Source organism: Schistocerca cancellata, chromosome 1 (genome assembly GCF_023864275.1).
Source record: "Schistocerca cancellata isolate TAMUIC-IGC-003103 chromosome 1, iqSchCanc2.1, whole genome shotgun sequence".
Taxonomy (NCBI): domain Eukaryota; kingdom Metazoa; phylum Arthropoda; class Insecta; order Orthoptera; family Acrididae; genus Schistocerca; species Schistocerca cancellata.
In genome coordinates, this window is record NC_064626.1 from 8,664,525 (window position 1) to 8,680,571 (window position 16,047).

The following is a 16,047-nucleotide window of genomic DNA, read 5'->3' on the forward strand; positions in this document are numbered from 1 at the left end:
AATGTAGCCTTTACATTCACTCAATGCACGCGGTGGGAATAGAGGGATCATTTCAACCTCCCACTCACACCCACATAGGTCTGCTGCCGAGCAAAAGACAGCCGCAGCTTGAGTCTCCATGCAACTACGTAGAATGCAATTCTTAATACTGCTGACAGGTGCAGTCAAGGTGTAACAAAAATATTTAGATCGCCTGCACACCGTATCCTCTGCTGACTGCTAGGACAAGTCAAGACCTGCTCTTTCCTGTCTGCCAGCACCTCTAAGGTGTGTGGATGTACTGGATGCACACATATTGATTAGTGGGCTGGGACCTGGAGGGGAGAGTTTGGCCATTAGCCAGAACGACACACAGGTCAGCAATTCAGCATGACCTTGCCGTAAGCATCTGACACGCGGTCAGCAGTGGCCTGTGACCACTGCGGCAGCGGCAGCTGGCGTCTGCGGCACACACCACCAGGCAGGTCCAGCGTAGGTAGCCCTCTACCGTCCCCCTTTCTTTCAGATTGTTTTAAACAAGGCGCTTGTCTATCCTATTGTCATTCTACGTTGGTAGAGGTAATTTTTACAGTATAAATTTAATAGTGTGTCGTCATTGGAATTTTTTTACCCATCGTTTATTTGCTAGCATACTACACTGATAATGTAGGGACAACGTGTTATTTGTTTAATGTGGGATAGGTATTTGTTACTACCATTTTGCTAGTAATTCACAGTATTTAGCCACACACTGTAATATCAATGTGTCTTCTCTATTAAATTATGGTAACATTTACTGCTATTTTTCCAGAATTACATCTTGATACTCGCTAAGAATACTAAAGACTGTCTGGAAGTATTACGGTGTAAACAGAAGCTATAAACTGATGACAGGAACTGTATCTCGAGAATTGAAAACTACACCCTTGTAAGTGTAGCATGTGATCCTCACATCACTTCCAGTTATGAGTGTTAAAATTAGAATGCATAATGCCACTACTGATAAAAATCGCGTTACATGATTGGAGGCTATTATGCTCTCACACACAATTCCCCCAGAGGACCAAAACTTTTGGACAACTTGGAGAATATTTCATAACATTGTACATCTTCGAATGGAAATGTGGTATTTGGGTGAAAATTGGTTGAAACTGTTAACAGCAATGGGAAGTTATGTGCTTATGTCATAGTTTTAACATACTATGACGTAACACACCATAACTGCAGACGCTGAGCCGAGGTGCTATTCATGTACAAAGATGGCGCTGCACGAGCCGTGGTGGTCACTGACGCGTACTGCATGCCTCAGTCGAAACCACACCGCGAACTGCAGCTTGTTCTTCGATTGATGCGTTGAGAAATACACACTCTTACATAAAAGCTCTGGGAGGTGAAATGCTTATAGAATAATATCCACACTTTGCTGTTTATTGTGTTAATAAAGATATGAAACTTGATAGCTGCCATTTCGAAGCTTTAATTACGCTAATACTGGCTGCCATTCTTAAGGAGGATAGCCTCCAGTCACGCACAGTTCGCCTAAAGGAGTGGGCAGACCAACATTTCCCGGCATTTTGTAGGATTTGAAATGCGAAACATCTAATAACTCACAGCAACCAAATCTTTGCAATGTACATATTTTTTATTACAAAAATGTGTGGCCAATCTTGTTCAGTCAGTCAGTGAGATAATGCCTACGAGGCTATTCTACTTCACCCATGTATAAGCTTGTGTTAGAGTCATATATCTTACTCACTGAGCTACATTAACCATACATCTTTCCAAAACCTTAACCACGTTAAATGAGAAGATGGAATCGAATCAGGCTAAGTGCCCATGTGCAATCAATTTTTATTTATTTAGAGGAGTTTAATTTATTCAAACTAATGTAATCAGCTAATTTATAATTATTTAAGTAATGCAGACAACATAGGTGAGAAAATATTTATTCTGATGCCTCATTGTGCGTGTAAAATGTGCAAAGTCTTGCACATAATGCAACTTTATTTTTGCTGGAATTTTTGCAGACGTCTTGTATATTATGATAAGCACATAACATATATTTCAATAAGTTATACAGGCACTTTAAAAGCACAAATATTTAGTCTAAATCTCCAGAGAGCCGTACCTTACGTATGTCATATTGTATGTCCTATTATATTATGTATTATATACCATATTATAGTATATTTGATATAATCCCATATGTCACATATGATGCCATAAATGAATAGTTTTATTTTTTTTCAAGATATGGACTTTGTCATCGTCTCTGGAGACATCATACCTCTCTGTTACCGTCTTTGGTTATCTCATAAGTAGACCACGGATTTTTAGGTCGTAAAAAAGTGTGATTTAGGCACCTAAAATAGGCTCTTTCAGTAGTTCATTTAGGCTATACAAAACCTAAAATAGGCTCTAATAAAAATGATGCAGAGAAAATAAAAATAAATTAAAATACACAGTGTTCACAGTATGAACATCTTTTTAGTCATTAAAACAAGGAGAATGAATATTTACACCGTTACAGAGCACAGCAATCTACAAAATTAATGTTGAACATAACTCCAAATTTTTTGAGTTCCTGCAAGATAAATATCTCCGTAAAAAAGATGTGGCAATGGTTTAATTAATAAATTCGTTGTTTCACACATTCTGACCATAGTTGGCTTCACAATAAATAACCAAAATGTTTTCTAGGTTTTCTAGTGAAAAACTGTGGCGCTTGACAGTCAGAATCTATTTATACGCTGAAAAAGAACGTTCTACATCAACAGATGTGACAGGGGCGTACTTCATTTTCGGCAAATGTTGGACAGGAATGCTGCAGTCAAGAGTGCTGGATTTTCCACTAAGTATGTCGGCAGCTGCACACAACTCCTTCAGGCCAGTGTTCTTCTGCAAAACCGTTTGCATTTTTGCCCGTACATTTTCCCCTACTTCACCTGGCGCTTCATTAATTTTCATTTTGACTTCTTCAAGCAAAGAAATATTGTCGTAGATAGTTCTCCCTGAGCCTTCCAATTGTGAAATTATTCTTGCCGTAAATGTGTAGTGGGCCCTAATGTAAGATAAGTCCCGTTTTAAAGAAGAATCTTTGAGTAACTCCATTGCTCCTCCGGTATATTTTCAACCGCCTTCTGGACAGTTGAGAGATGCGTGCTGCTATCAGCCACGTGCCCCAGCGGGTGACAACAGGCTCCGGCGGCAATTGGACATCTGGAAGCTGTTCTTTGAATGCCTATATTCTTGATGCTGCCTTAACAAAAATTTTCTTCACCATAGATATTACTTTATTTACTTTAGGAAATTGTAGCCTTACTTGCTCTGCTATGCGGTTGATCCCACGCACTACGCAAGTTACGTGCAGCATCAGTGGGTAGAATACTTCTAATAGTTGAAACGCTGCTATCATATATGCAGCAGCATCAGTGACGGCCAGAAGCACCTTATTCTCATCCACTCCGTTTGGGTATAGCACCTTAAGCCCATTGTTCACAAACTGTGCTATTGTTTGTTGGTTAGTTTTTGCAAGCTGTTTTGAGTAATCAAATGAGCCCTGGATGGAGCCTCTGGATCTAGCTTGCCAATAATCAGGTTTGCAATGTAACGGCCAAGACTGTCAGTAGTTCATCCACAGAATATACAAGATTATCCAACATCTTCTCGGATTCTGTGCAATGCAGCATTGTAAGCTGAATCCACGCAATTCTTACGTAAAGTTGACTCTGCAGGAATAGACTGATGGCAGTACTTGTCAAGAAAACCTCTGAAAATAGGGTTTTCTAGTTTCCGAAAGGGGATGTTTGCTGCCACAAGTGCATGACACAAAGCACTGCGGAACTTGTTTTTTTCGGAGGATTCACCACAGTTATTGGTTAAAAGAGTTTGCTTCAATTTTGACTTTCGTTCAACATTAGCTTTATGTGCGATTCCATCTGGATGCTGAGTTAAGGGAGATTTCTTAACACTCGAAACCTAATACGAGAGAAAAGGGAAATGCAATTTAGAATCGCATATAAAGAGTATTTCGTATTACTAAAGGATAGCGATAAAAAAGAATCGTAAGTGACAGGAAAATAAGAAGTCTCAGAAAAACATCAACTAACCTCCTAGTTGCATGCTTGGCAGAAAATAATTTTCCCATTTGTTGTATAATGCGGAAAATCTTGCAGCCACTGCCTTATATAAGTAGACTTTGAACTAGCTCTTTTCGGCATGGCGTAGTATTCTCACACAGAAACTAGAATTTATTTTGCACTTAGAACGTCAGTAACACTTAACACGTCGGTCGCTACACAATGTACTGATTTGTTTTCGCTGGGAAAAAGTGAACGATGACTTGCTTTTTTTTTTTCCTTTTACTGCGTTGCATGAAAGCGGGAGGGGAAGTACCGTACTCGTTGCTGGACATATGGCACCTGACAGATGGCCGCCACTTCTGAACAAGCGAATGGAATCTACCGGTGCTTCAGATGAAAACATCTCACTACTGGCAAATTATTTTTGGAACCGGAAAATTCACGTATAATACCTTTCACGAAACAGAGTAGTTTGATAGGACTACCTGTAGGTAGCAGCGAGAAAATGCGCGAAGGGCAGTCATTTAGCTATAGAGGGCGTCTACCATTAACATTGTGATTTTTTAATCCGTGCTCAGCTTAAGGCCTATGAAACCGTTTCTTTGTAAAAATACACAGCTGGCCAGAATCCTACGAATGAAATATTTTCAAATATAACATTTAGTACTCTCACGTTCGATTCTAATGTGTAACTCAAATCTTTGACCGGTTCCCATTCGCTCACCGAAGTTAAGCACTGTTGCGCTCGGCGCGTACTTGGATGGATGACCATTCAACCGTGCCGAGTGCTGTTGGTAGTAAGGCAAGCAAAGGAATTGTAAACAGTCTCTAACGACCTTCGCCTTCGACGAGACGTAAAGCCCTAAGTTTACTTCCTTCTTCTAATCTTTGATAACACAAGAACTCTGTGTCAGATTAGCGAAATAGGTACTTTTTAAGATTTTGGTGCCGAAATAGGCAAAATTAGGCGTCAACGTCGAAATACGAAATTTTAGGTCCTATAGAACTAACGGTATTCAGTTTAGTTAGTCACGAAACGCTTAAGTACCAACTTATATGCAAATTGGAGCTTAGGAAAAAAATAGGTTTTAACCTAAAGATTCGTGATCTGTTTTTTACATATGAATAATAAAACACCTATATAGAGTATTTGGTATTAACAGGGATAGCGATATACAAATATAAAAAAAGCCGAAGTGTTAGGCAAATACGAAGCATGAGCGCATATCAACTAGCCTCCTTGCTGCACGCTGGGCAGAAAATATTTTTTCCATCTGTCGTATAGTGTGGAAAAACTTGGAGCCACTGTCTTATATGATGAAATAGGCACTTTTTAGGATATTAAAGCCGAAATAGGCAAAAATAGGCACTAACGTCGAAATAGGCTTTTTTAGGTCCTATAGAATTAACGCTATTAAGTGTAAATAGTCATGAAACGCATAAGTACATATTTTTATGCAAATAGGAACTCAGGAACAAAATAGGTTTTTACCTAAAATCCGCGGTCTACTCAAAGTGTGTATAAATATAACACGTCGTTATACAGCTTAAGAAACCTGCTGAAATATGGTTTTTGTCTGTCATTTGGCTATGTTGTGTGCGTCGCATATTTTTATTAGATGATGGTGTTATTCAAGACATAGGGAAGACGTTCTGTACAGCTTTTAGATGCCCTAGATATCATAGTGCTAACTGCAGACTTGGTCAAAATAAATGGTTGTACGCAAACTCCAGTAGAACTGTGTTGTTTGTATTATTACAGACAGTAGCAAAAACTGTCAATCAGTACCACCAATTACATTTTTCTAGGGTATAACATTGTGTATTATCTTTATGTCTCCTACAGTGGTACTTGAGAACATTTTTAATGTGGAAATATTTAATCTCCACGTGTATTGTGTCTTACATCAAGGGCAGAGCTAATTAATTACAATTGGACTGTCAATCTGCCTGTTTGGCATAGTATTTCAGCTAAAACATATCTTTATGCTGTTACGAGTCCGGTCAGGTTATTTTAGGAGTTAAGTCCCTTAGGCCTACCTCCTTAAATGGCAACTGTTATTAGTCATGTATATGTGGAAATCAACATATGATACTTGATGTACAAATCACACTTTCTTGTGTTGCAGGTTTATTTTTGCAAACATTTCAGAATACTGTGGCACTTGACAAACATCAGTGACGTGGAAAATGGTCAGCTGTTAATAAGTATGGAAATGGCACTGGAGTGTGATGACTACGTGAACATGGGAATTAACATCATGATAATCGACATAAACATCACACTTTGTGTTCGAGCGTAAAGTCAGCGCCGGCGCGCCAGTCGGGAACGACAGAGAAGTGAAGGGTGTGAGAAGAGGTCAGCCCATCGCACGGTGACCGACCTGCCTCCAGGGCGAGAACGCGACAGCAGCGGCAGGCGACACAAGCTGATGGCGGCCCACTCCGATAGCAGGTCCAACGTCAGCCGACACATCGTAGCCTCTTCATTAGCAATCTGGGGGGGAACTCGATTCCTATTGGCCAAAAGCAATTTGTCCGAGACCACTATGGCTCCACGTTTAGCGGCGGAGTGCACGGTGACGTCGACGTGCGATCGATCGAAAGCAAATTGTGGAAGGGGAGGAAGTGAGCGACCTGTTGCCTTAACTGTAATGTGACACCAGTGACCTTGAAGATGACAAGAAAATACGCCTCGGCTGTAACGTAACACCTGTAGTGATGACCTCGTGATTCGATCGAGAACATACATTGATACACTGCTATGGACATTGTGTAAACTGTCACTAGGATGACTGTCGTCGTCTCAAACCTTTACAGTACACAAGTAAATTTTTCGTGGGTAGCAAGCGCAATTGTCCCTCTGACTTCTGCACATTCAACCGATTTCCGTAAGCTCCTCTGTTAATTGTTTGTGCACTGGAAATCATAAAGTGTATATCCAGTTTGTACGAGGATTCCCGTGTTTCTAAATTCTTTTGCATACCCAGCCACAATAATAAATTGTGTGTCGCTATTTCCACCCGTGTTTTAGCTGTAGAATGGACCCACAGTCGCAATATTGCTGCCAAAGACGACAAGTAGGATCGAACCGAAGCACTCTATTTCGATAAAGGTGTGTGGTTACCCCTCTGAAGATACTGTCGAATAACATTAATCTGCAGACTGCAGTTTATTTTATCATTTCAAAAATAAAACTCCACGGGTTTAGAGGGATGTGATGTTATTTCAGTGATTACAATATCGAATCAACTTTACGAGGAACTTAGCAATATGAACGCACTTACAACATGACGTTGCTCTGTGAACTGGACGTGTGCACCGATTCGGCCGCAGAGTGTGTCGCGAAGGCTTTGTGCGTCTCCTGAGAAAAGCTGACTCACAAATATTGTAAATGCCTTCCTGGATGCAGCACTGGGATGAAGATAGCTTCCGCACATGCTGCATCACGGACGGATCTGAGGTCCTTGCTGGCCACAGGAATACCTCAACATCACGAAGACAGTTGTCGGGTACACGTGCCACGTGTGGACGAGAATAGTCCTGTTGAAAAATTCCGTGGCAGTGAGGGGAACATCTGAGGATGCAGGATGTCTGTGATGTACTGTTTAGTCGTCCAAGTTCCATCAGTGAGCACGAGCCGTAGCCTGACGTCACACCCGGTGGCTCCTGACACTGTGGCGCCAGGAATAACATCGGCGTGTCTCTGTAAAACGTCGGCACTTGTCAGAGGGCTGCTAAATTTGGCATCGGTGGCCGTTCAGGGTAGTGCAGAAGCTGGATTCATTGCCCAATACAATGCAACGCGAGGAGCCGGCAGTGCTTCAGCGGGGACTGAAGACTGCTGCTGTGAGCTCGGGCCAGAGCAGTCCTGCCACTGCTGCCTGCGGTACCTCTTGTGTTTCAACCACTGTTAATAGATATCCATAAAACGAATGTTGCCCAGGACTAATGTGGGACGGCTCTTATAGCACTGGACTAATGTGGAACCGCTCGACCGCTATATCGAACGTGCATATAAAATAGTTTTGCTCGTAACGAGAAAGAAATGGACATTTTCCACGGACACTGGGATTCGTAGGGAAGACGCAATGAGCACTTCTTTTTTTACGCCTACTCCAGGTGCACACTGAAGTAGCGAAATCGTGAATATTTGCCGAAACAGCAGACAAAACACGCCTGACGACTTTTACCAGGGTCCCGCGGTCTATCCTATCAGAGCTTGTGGTAACGTATTATCCTGGAACATCTCGCAGAGAAGTGAAACCCTTCTTCTACATATCCGTGTCCAAAGCCGTACCGCCTGTTACAGCGAGGCTACGTCGGCTGCCGGCAGCCGTCGCGGGCGCGGGCGCACACGAGCGCTCGACACGGCAGCAGCGCCGCCACTTGCGCGCCACGTCCCTGCGCGGATCGACTGTTCCGAGGCTCCTTCACAGCTGACCACTCGATCGTCGACGTGCCGGCTGGGCGGCAGTTCCTTCCGTGTCGGAAGTTGTGACGTCGCCCGGACAGCAGACAGGCACGGCAAGCTGCTAGCCGCGTGCTCGCTCCGCGGACCACTCACGCCTGCCTCCACTTTCACATTCAGCTGGCTGTCAGTTTGCAACTTTAAGCCACCCTCTCGCCGGAATATATGACAAAATTCTGACCGCAAAATTCGCAGCATTTTTCGCTCAAGTTAAGGTCACTTCGCTTGACATTAATTTCACTAACCGTCGGACTGTACGTTATCGATACTGCCGCAATACGAGACGGCGACCTCGTCGTACCCCGGCCGGTTGCGTGCAGACGGTTGTACCGTAGGCCCGATCACGTCCGGGGAGTGGTGGCTGCAGACGACAGTCCGGGTGCCGTGGCAGCTGCTCACCCGACATTAGCTGACGCGGCTCGCTATGTCGGCACAGCGGTGAGGCCGAAGGCGACGTGATGGGGCCTGCCTCACTCTCTGGCAGTCTCGCTGCTCAGGCCATTCCATTCGGTCGGTTGCCCCATCCTGGGCGAACGTGTCGACGCGTGCTGTGTCTAAAGCCGAACCCGTCACCGAAACGTCGACTGTACGCCTGGGCGACAGATAGAAGGACCTCGTCCCGGTTAGGGAGAGCCCTGAAATGACTGTCGACGCCCGTGGAGGGCAGCAGCCGCCCAGAGCCCAGCCCTGCGCGACCGTCGCCGCAGTGAGCTGCGGCGACCACCCTGTACCAGCCCAGCTGCGTTCTGGAAGATTACCACGTGCGGCTACTGGACGCGGCAACGCACGCCGCTTCTGCCACGGTTTCACGACACTTGCCCAGTACCCTAATCTCTGCAAACGACAAAGGCGTGGCGGTTCGAACATGAGCGGGGCGAGAGTCATACAAAGATCGCAATACTTGCAGCCGGCAGAAGAACCGATGATGCGACGAGACGTACACAGGGCTCTGTCTTTTTTAGACACTGCGGTAAGAAGTGAGGTCAAATAGCGCCAACACCCTCCGATCAATCTGCTACAGGCGCCTGCAGACTCTGCAGAAGGCTCGTCGTAATTCCCGGTGCGTGCGCGGAGCAGTCTGCAGGCGCCGCGCCAGCGCTGCCCCGTGTCTCTCAAAACGTGAGCCATGCTTGTCGCGGGCACTGACAGACACCGCCGTACAGCATCGACACTTGCTTCACTTAAGCAACAATAACAAAGTAATTTATTTACGAACAGTCTGGTAAGCAAAATTAACCTGACAGTTGATGTATGGTCTCGATTGTCGTTCAGTTTAGGTTTTTAAAAGCTTAAAGAATTATTCGTTTCGGAGGTATAAACGTAAAATCTTGGTTTTTGCTCGGACAATGGACGCCATCGTTCGACAGATAATTTATAATAGTTTCATTTCCTCATTTCGAGCTGGCGAATACCTCAACTGTGAGGTCCGTCTCAAAGAACAGGCAATGTTGCGATTGAATTTACGAGGCTGTTGAGGGGGGGGGGGGGGGGGAGAGCAGAGTGAAACTAACAACTGGAAACTTGTACGATACCTTGTAGCCTGCGTTAAAATATTTAAAGACGAGTAATGAAGTAACTAACACTCTGCAATATTATAATTTTAGTTGCCGGAAACTATACTGTATTTGTGCAGGTGTCCAGTGTTGTGTATTTCGTAACTGTCGTATGCACTTTGTCAATCGAGTTTTTGCCACTGAAGTAAAGATGAGGAGCTCGTGATCTCTAATCACGATCTTGTGCACTGCCGGCCGAAGTGGCCATGCGGTTAAAGGCGCTGCAGTCTGGAACCGCAAGACCGCTACGGTCGCAGGTTCGAATCCTGCCTCGGGCATGGATGTTTGTGATGTCCTTAGGTTAGTTAGGTTTAACTAGTTCTAAGTTCTAGGGGACTAATCACCTCAGCAGTTGAGTCCCATAGTGCTCAGAGCCATTTGAACATTTTTTTTCTTGTGCACTGAGGTCATTCAGCCTGTCGGGGGTCAGGGGCTGAAGGCAGGCGGTGTCACTGCCGCTAATAAGAGCAAGTATCACCAGCGCATTTCCAAATGAAATGGAGCTGGAAAAAACCTACGTCAGTGGAAAACCGGTAGCCCCTCCGTTAGCCGAGCAAGTGCCGGCCACAAACCTGCCGCACACATAGTATCCAGTCTGCTGCAGTTGACTCTGCACGGTTCGAGCAAAATTAGCCCATCAGCTGTAGAAAAAGTGGAACCGCCGGAAAAACGCGAGTCGGGCAACTGTCTCCGGGACCTCGATCTCGGCAGGATCGGGTATTCCGCGTTACTGTTTGCGGAAAGCGGCGTGCAGCTGAGGAGGCACGTAGCGGCTGTTGGGCCCGGCTCGGCGCGGCGCGTGTTTTTGCGCGCTGACGGGACGCTGGCGCTGCGCGGCGACATGGCGGCCGCCGGCTGCCCGCCCACGCGGCTAGCGGCCAAGGCCGGCGCGATGGCCGGCGAGCCGCCCCGTGGCCCCGGCCGCTCACAGCTGCCGCACGTACGTCCGTCACTTAACTCGCCGGCGGCAGCTTCCCGTCTTACACGCAATTAGCCGCGACTCTCTTCTCGTCCGTTTCACGACGAATCGGAACAGAGAGATTGTTTAGTTGTAGCCACGTCTGGCGCGGTGCACTTACGAGCCGTCGGCTGCCACAAAACGTGCGAGCAGAGTGCTGTTTCGCGGGTGACGAGTGCGTCGGAAGTGCCGCAGAAATAACGCGTCGAGGAACGAAGTTCAGTTTGTGCCCGGCTCGACAGATCGTCGGGGAGAGGGACGCTACGGGCGAAAGGCGAACGAGCCCTGCTGTGACACGTGCGGAACGAGGACGACGCGCCGCTGGCCGGCTTACCTGAGCGTCGGCGGAGAGCGCGCCGCCATGGCAGGCGCGGCGGCGTCGGCGTCGGCGGTCGCGACGACGGCCGGCGGAACAGCCGACAGCGGCCAGCGGCTGCGCTCGGCGCCACCTCGCCTCAGCTAGCCGCCCGCAGCGCGCCGCGCGGCAGCCGCCGCAACTACCGCAGCCGGCCTCGCAACCACACACTCGCTTGTCTTACGGGAGCGGCATTCTGGTCAAAATCGACTACTCGAAGAGCATGCGTGCTTCCTGCCTGCGTGTAAACCGACAACTGATCACGATAGGAGTGTGTGTGTATGTGTGTGTGTATGTGTGTGTGTGGGTGTGTCGAGTGGGGGGGGGTCAATGATGTACAGACTGCGCCGAGTGCGGAGTTATAAATTTCAGAGTCTGCAGCCCGTCGCGCAGACAAGGGAATATAACGGCGTCTGCTAACATAAGATGTTACAAACCTATTCCAGTCGAGCTCACCCGTAATACAGGAATGGACTTCGTGTCTTCTTAATGTTTATTATTTTTCGTGACACGTTGAGAAGCTTCTCGAGGACCTGCTACTTTTTACCTCCTAGTGTTCTCCTACAGAAGAGACTAAATGCGATATTGCAAAAACGTATATACGTTTTACAGAGGAGAAACCTATACTATTCATGAGTCAGAACCTAAATAGACAAACCCGTTTAAACAAAATTATTTCAACAGTGAAAAAGTCGGAATTTTTGGACGAGAAAAATAATTTTCGTTGCTACTTGGCAACGAACAAGATACGAACTATACAGTAACGTATCCAAAACTACACACCATGTTGACAGCAGCAACAAGTGACGAAAGGACACTGCCTAAAATTACGTTAGCGGCCAGGGCAGGTAACCAGGACACTAACGGCCGCCCGCGCGCATCGCCTCCCCATATGTTTTCGTGCGCGCTCAGTTCCTGTTGTGTATCGTTCAGGTCCTCGTGTAAGTGTTGTCAGGTTGCATGTGTAGTTGGCGTTATGTCCACTGACGACTGTTTCAGATGTTGTCGGCATTCTGAGAGGAGTTCGTCGTCAGTTGGCGTCGGGAGTTTGTGGCGAGCTCGGGTCTGCCAGTCAGTGGGAACCCGTCTGGAGCGCAGTCCGCATCTGCCAGTGGCGCCAGTGCAGGCGGGTCGCAGCAGCAGCCAGGTCTGCGTCCACGTGGCTCGCCCGACCACTGCCGCCACGCATCACTTGAGCCGGCCCACGGTCTCCGTGGGTCGTCGGTCGGTCGAAGTGGTCGAAATAGCCGCTGTCAGGTGGAATTAATCAAACTAGTTTACTACTGTTCAAGAGCATCAGCGGAATTTTTGTCTGTCTTGTGGCCGTTAGTGTTCTGGTTACCTGCCGTGCCCGCTAACGTAATTTTAGGCAGTGTCCTTTCCTTACCTGTTGCTGCTCTCCAACATGGTGTGTAGTTTTGGAAGCTTAGTACACACATGTATTTGGTTCAAATGGCTCTGAGAACTATGGGACTCAACATCTTAGGTCAAAGTCCCCTAGAACTTAGAACTACTTAAACCTAACTAACCTAAGGACATCACACACACCTATGCCCGAGGCAGGATTCGAACCTGCGACCGTAGCAGTCCCGCGGTTCCGGACTGCAGCGCCAGAACCGCTAGACCACCGCGGCCGGCCCACACACATGTATTTGTTTGTGGATATCGACGCATGTAACTTTAGGTCTGAATTCTCATGTACTCTCATGTACAAGCGCTTTGTCGGTCGGTCCGTCACTGTCCCCTCGGTTGCGTTCTGAAGGATCAAGTGCAGTTGGGCTCACCACGTGTCTCACCTGAGTGAACGAGGGCAGACCGACCTCCCGGGAGGCCTTCTCAGTGCCACCAGTGTTTAATTATCTGTTGTCAGCTATTTTAAATTTTAGGCTTATCGTTGTTGTTGATTTCTTAAAATTTTGCAAAATAACTTAAATATATCTCAAGCTTAAACACTGCGCCCTTCTGCCTCCAAAGATTATGGTAATATACACTACTGGCCATTAAAATTATACAACAAGAAGAAATGCAGATGTTAAAAGGGTAATCATAGGACAAATATATTATACTAGAACTGACATGTGATTACATTTTCACGCAGTTTGGGTGCTTAGATCCTGAGAAATCAGTACCCACAACAACCACCTCTGGCCGTGATAACGGCCTTTATACGTCTGGGCATTGAGTCAAACAGAGCTTGGATGGCGTGTACAGGTACAGCTGCCCATGCAGCTGCAAAACGATACTACAGTTCATCAAGAGCAGTGACTGGCGTATTGTGACGAGCCAGTTGCTCGGCCACCATTGGCCAGACGTTTTCAATTGGTGAGAGATCTGGAGAATGTGCTGGCCAGGGCAGCAGTCGAACATTTTCTGTATCCAGAAAGGCTCGTACAGGACCTGCAACATGCGGTCGTGCGTTATCCTGCTGAAATGTAGGGTTTCGCAGGGATCGAATGAAGGGTAGAGTCACGGGTCGTAACACATCTGAAATGTAACGTCCACTGCCCAAAGTGCCGTCAATGCGAACAAGAGGTGACAGAGACGTGTAACCAATGGCACTCCATACAATCACGCCGGGTGATACGCCAGTATGGCGATGACGAATACACGCTACCAATGTGCGTTCACCACAATGTCGCCAAACACGGATGCGACCATCATGATGCTGTGAACAGAACCTGGATTCATCCGAAAAAATGACGTTTTGCCTTTCGTGCGCCCAGGTTCGTCGTTGAGTACACCATCGCAGGCGCTCCAGTCTGTGATGCAGCGTCAAGGGTAGCCGCAGCCGTGGTCTCCGAGCTGATAGCCCACGCTGCTGCAAACGTCGTCGAACTGTTCGTGCAGACGTTTGTTGTCTTGCAAACATTCCCATCTGGTGACTCAGGGAACGAGACGTGGCTACACGGTCCGTTACAGCGATGCGGATAAGATTCCCGTCATTTCGACTGCTAGTGATACGAGGCAGTTGGGATCCAGCACGGCGTTCCGTATTACCCACCGATTCCATATTCTGCTAACAGTCATTGGATCTCGACCAATGCGAGCAGCAATGTCGCTATACGATAAACCGCAATCGCGATAGGCTACAATCCGATCTTTTTCAAAGTCGGAAATGAAATGAAGTCGGAAACGTGGTGGCACGCATTTCTCCTCCTTACACGAGGCATCACAAGAACGTTTCACGAGGCAACGCCGGTCAGCTGCTGTTTGTGTATGAGAAATCGGTTGGAAACTTTCCTCACGTCAGCACGTTGTAGGTGTCACCACCGGCACCAACCTTGTGTGAGTGCTCTGAAAAGCTAAACATTTGCATATCACAGCATGTTCTTCGTGTCGGTTAAATTTTGCGTCTGTAGCACGTCATCTACGTCGTGCAGCAATGTGAATGGCCAGTAGTGTATTCAAAAGTTGTGAAATTTAGTTGTGGCTCTCAGCCATTTGTGTGTTGCACTTTGTGTATGTCGCCTTTTGGGTTTTCAATTGCTATCTTAATTGAATTTTGATTTTCTTTTTTCCTTTTGTAGAGTTCTTGTTGGCGTTCTGCCTTTAAAGCTCTATGGTAATATATTCTAAAGTTTTGGAAATTAATTGTGGCCCTCAGGCATTTGTATTGCAGTTTGCGTATGTTGTTTTTTGAATTATTTTATTGCTATCTTAATTGTATTTTTATCTAGTTAAGATATCTTGTTGGAGGGCTTCAGCCATTGAAGAGTTGCTAAATTACAATAAATGACAATTAGAAGGAGCAACCCTCGGCCCTCTCCACAGTCCTGTCACCTGTTCTGGCCAGCAGGTGTAGCGGGCGTACCAGTCATTGCTTGTTCCTACATTTTCTTCCTATATTTCAATTTTTCCGTAAAAACAAGAGCCCACGATAGCCTCAGTTTCATCACTCACATGCAAAACTGATCACCAGACTGCTCTCATAACACCAGCAAATTTGGCGCCTGTGTCTCAACGAAAATGGAACGGAAGAGACTCGGTACGGGAATACAACGCCAGCGGCGCTGCAGCACACGCACTTGCCTCGAGGAGTCAATTGAGACAAGAAAGTCGATCGTGCAAAACAGGCCGACGACCACTGCCGCACTCAGTCCGCCAGCCCTGTACAACGACAAGCTTGCATCACTGGAGTGTAAGAGACGCGCCTGGTGTCCCCCCACCGCTGTGCAGCTATCAGGGTGAACGACTCGGGCTCAGGTCGGTTCTGCAGCGGCTCCTGCCAGCGGCGCGGTCACGCGTTCCGGCAGCCGTTCCGCCGCTCCACTCACAGTAGGACTTCTTCGCTGCTCGATATCTTCCCCATCCGGGAAACGTTTAGCATTTTGCGGTGCACCGCATCTCGAAGGTTGTCATCCTGTGTTTCTCTGCTTCTCTGAGTGCCCGCGTTTTACTTCCTTTCGGCAGCACATTCCAAACAATCTTTATACGGTGTTTCCTCAGATGTTTGTATATGCAGTCGAATGTGAAAACGTTTCTTCTCTCGTCAAAAGCGACCTTTGCCTGGTAAATTTAGCTTCCAATATCCTTCCTCTATGTTCCGTCTGATGTAAGCTTACTCCGTAGGTAGCAAAGGATTTGACGGTTTGAGGTCGCTCATTGTTACGTGAGCACTGGGTTACTGTGTTTCATCTAGTCCTAAGATT

General features: G+C 46.7%; 1 protein-coding gene across 5 annotated transcripts in view; it reads right to left on the bottom strand.

Annotated features, from left to right (window-relative positions):
• LOC126163955 (NAD(+) hydrolase sarm1) overlaps positions 1-16,047 on the bottom strand; it is a 1,073,782-nt gene that overhangs the window by 342,558 nt on the left and 715,177 nt on the right. Inside the window, exon 1 of one of the 5 annotated variants that reach the window (XM_049920202.1) lies at positions 11,378-11,400. The exons of the other annotated variants lie outside the window; for them this stretch is intronic. The gene's annotated coding sequence lies outside the window, so the exon portion shown is untranslated. Of the gene's footprint in view, positions 1-11,377; positions 11,401-16,047 lie in introns of those variants that run through there. 5 annotated transcript variants of the gene reach the window in all.